Raw genomic sequence first — 3,963 nt, 5'->3', positions numbered from 1 at the left:
GAATATATGCAGTGTATTATTTGTTGAAACTGTACTTCTGATTTGATTTGAAACTGTCTCATTGCTATCTGTTTATCAATAAAACTTTGGGGAAAAAAAAGCAAAAAAAATATTTGATATGATAAACTTTAAATCCTTATATACATTACAAAAAACAAAATACAAAATAAAAATAAACTATTACACATCTTACACATAAACTTAGAAATCTAGCAGCATACGCAACATTTTAGCAGGACAGTCCTATGACATTTTTTCTTGCCGCTTGTTGTCTTTTATTACGTTTTTTTAAACAAACATTTACTTGAGGGAGAGTATAGCAATAAATGATATGACATTAGAAGCAGTGCGCATGTAGAAGACCAAAGTGACAGGCATTCTAAGAATTGCCCTAGTATTATATATTGCTATCCTTGGTGCAGTTGCTTAGTTCATAGGAATCAGCATATATCGTTAGTCAGGGTGAGAACACTACCAATTAACTGCTAGTTTCAGAAACCTGGTAGAGATTTTCAAGAGGATTAAATTACCCATCTTGTGTATATAAATGTATGGTTTTGCCCTGCTATGTTTCAGCTTTCCTCCATGCCCTCTCTTCACTGTTTAATGCTTAAGTACTCGCTTTCTATTTAATTGTGATATACATTTCAATTTTTATTGCTTCTTTTGAGTTCTTACAGTAGAGAAAATATGTGACATTTACACTTTGGATATGTTTATTTCATTATGAGTACAGCTTCAAGTTCCATCCACTTATATATGAACGTTTCAAGTTTATCATTCTTTATAGCTGAGCAATACTCCATTGTATAAAAATATCACTCAGGTGATGCCATTTTGGTTGCTTCCAAGATTTGGCTATCACAAATTCTGCTGCTATAAACATAGTTGCACATATATTACTATGATATGATGTTTTCAGTACTTTTTGGAAAATTCCTAGTAGGGGGAGAGCAGGATTGAATGGAATTTCCAGTCCTAGATTTTTAAGGAGACTGCACACTAATTTTCATAATGGTTGCACCAGTCTAAATTCCCAAAAACAGTGGAGAAGGGTTACTTTATCTCTGTAGCCTCTCTAACCTTTACTGTTGGTTCATTTCGTTATGATATCTATTCTTTGGGGTGAGGTGTTATCTCAGTGTTATTTTAATTTGCATTTAGGGGATGGCTAACCATATGGAGCACTTTCTCATGTATTTATTAGCTTTTAGAATTTCTTCCTCTGGTCAGGGAGATGGCTCAGTAGAATACGCGCTTGCCTGGCAAGCGCAAGGGCCTGAGTTCAATCCCCTGTTCTGCCAAAATAAAATTAAAAATAAAAATAAAACCAGTAGGTACTGCCTCAAATCTCAGCCCTGAGCAATCATAGAATGCTGTTACCTCCTAACCCCTTCTTTGGGGGCCTGCCCCTTAGCTCAGTTCTTTAAGTGGCTGCTTCAACAAAGCTGTCAGGCTCAGGTTGCTGTGGTTCGATCCCCACAACTCAAGCCAGCCAATCATGCCCTGAAGGCATTCGGAGCAAAATCAAAACAAAACAAACAAACAAAACAAAACAAAACAAAACAAAACAAAACAAAAAAAACCTTCTGCCTTTTTGGACTGGGGAGATGGTTCAATGGAATAAGTGCTTCCCTGGCAAGCACAAGGGCCTGAGTTCAATCCCCCGTTCTGAAAAAAAAAATAATAATAATTTCTTCCTCCGAAAACAGTGTGTTCATCTTGGATGCTCATTTCTGGATTGGGTCTTTAAATTTTTGGTTCTAATGTTATTTATTTATTTATAAATTCTAGAGAGAAGGCCTTTCTCTGAGTGTTAATTAGATAAGATTTTTCCAAATTTGTGAGTTGTCTTTTCACATGGTTGGTAATGTCTTTTGATGGACAAAACAAGACTTGTGCAATAAGAGTAGGCCCCATGTTTTAATTCTTTCAAGTATTACCCATGCAGTTTAATTGTTCATGAGGTGTTTCTCTACCCCTATGTCTTTAAGAGTTCCTGATACATTCACTTCCAGGAATTTTAGTGTTACTCTTGTAATGTTTAGGTTTTTAATTCACTTTTACTTTAGTGTGTGGTGATAGACCTGCATGCAGTATTAGTTTTTGGCATATAGAGAGCTAGTTTTTACAGCACCATTTTTTAAAGAGGTTATCTTTCTTCTAGTAAGCATGTTTGCCTGTTTGTGGGAGATAAGGTAGCTGAGTGTGCTAGTACTTGCTTCTTCATCTTCTAATCTATTCCCTTGATCCTCAGGTACATTATTGCCAATACCATGCTGATTTTATCACAGTAGCTTTGTAGTATAATTTCATGTGAGGAATTTTGATGCCTTTTGCATTGTCTTTGTTGTCCAGGATTGCCTTTGCTATTCTAGGTCTTTTCTAGTTCTAAATAAATTTGAGGAATGATTTCTTTAGGTCCGTGATGTATGTTCATGGCATTTTGATAGGGAATGCATTAAATATGTATAACAGTTTTGGGAGTATGGAAATCTTCACAATGTTGGTTCTTCCTATCTAAGAGAAGGGAATATCTTTCCATTTTCTGAAATTATGATCTCTTTCTTCAGAGTACTGTAATTTTCATTTAATGGATCTTTTCTACTTTAGTTAGATTGGTACCTAATTATTTAATTTTGCGCAGTGCTATTGTTGTAAAATTTATTATTTTTCAAATTTTCTTCTCAGTGTGTGTGTTATCTGTGCAGAGGAATGCTACTGACTTTTGGGTATTGACTCTGTATCCTCCTATACTACTGAATTTGTGTACTAAATCTACTTGTTTCTGGGTGGAGTTTTTTGGGTCTTCCAAGTAGTGTATCATGTAATCTGCAAATAATGATAGTTAACCCTTTTTTAACCTATTCTTATTTCTTTTATTTCTCTCTCTTGTCTAATGGCTCTTGCTAATGATTCCAAAACTATATTTAAAAGGAGTGGTGATAGAGGACATTATTGTCTTGTGCAAGATCTGAGATTAAATGTCTTCTGTGTTTTCCCATTTAGAGTTACATTATCCTTTGGGTTTTCATAAATGGTTTTTATCAAAACTGAGTTAGAGTCTATATATTCAAATGCTCTGTTGTACTGTGAATATGAATGAGTGTTGGACTTTATCGAAAGCCTTTTCTACATCAATTTAGATGATCATGTGATTTTTGGATTTGGCTCTATTGATATTATATCTTACATTTATAGATTTGTATATGTTCTACCATCCTTGCATCCCAGGGATGAATCCTAACTGGTCATGGTGTATAAACTTCTTGGTGATTTGCTGTATTCTATTTGTTAGGATTTAATTGAAGGTTTTTGTATCTATGTTCATGAGGGAGATTTGCCTGCTGTTTCCTTTGTATTTGTATCTTTCTCTGGTGTTATTAATATAATTCTTTCCTCCATAATTAATTTTGGGAGAATTGTTTCCTTTTCAATTTCATTGAAGAGTTTCCGGATTATTCAGATTCTATCTTGTGGAAAATTCTTTTAGAATTCAGCTGTGAATCCATTAGGACCTGGACTTTCTTTTGTAGTTAGGTTCTATATTTCATTTGGAATTACACTGGCTGTTATTGGGTTATGGAGGGGTCCTATATCTACTTGATTCAGTTTTGGAGAATATGTCCGTTTCCTCTGTATCTTTGATTCTGTGAGAGTAAAGTTTCTCAGAATAGCTACTGATAGTCTTCTGAATTTCCACAGGTTTTCTGGTAATTTCACCCGTTTCCTTCCATATTGTTTGAATTTGAGGTTTTCATTCCTCTTTATCATGAGGTTACCTAGGGGCTTATCAATTTTATTTACTCTTTCAAAGAACCAGATGTTTCATTCATTGCTTCTTTTGGATATTGACTTTATAACTTGCTATGCTACTGAATTTCTGTATTAATTCTAGTAGCTTCTTGGTGGAGTTTTTTGGGTCTTCTAAGTAAAGTATCATGTCATCTGCAAATAAAGATA

This window comes from Octodon degus, unplaced genomic scaffold (assembly GCF_000260255.1).
Source record: "Octodon degus isolate 3935 unplaced genomic scaffold, OctDeg1.0 scaffold00211, whole genome shotgun sequence".
Lineage (NCBI taxonomy): Eukaryota > Metazoa > Chordata > Mammalia > Rodentia > Octodontidae > Octodon > Octodon degus.
The sequence above is the reverse complement of the archived record's forward strand: the minus strand, read 5'-3'. Positions refer to the sequence as shown.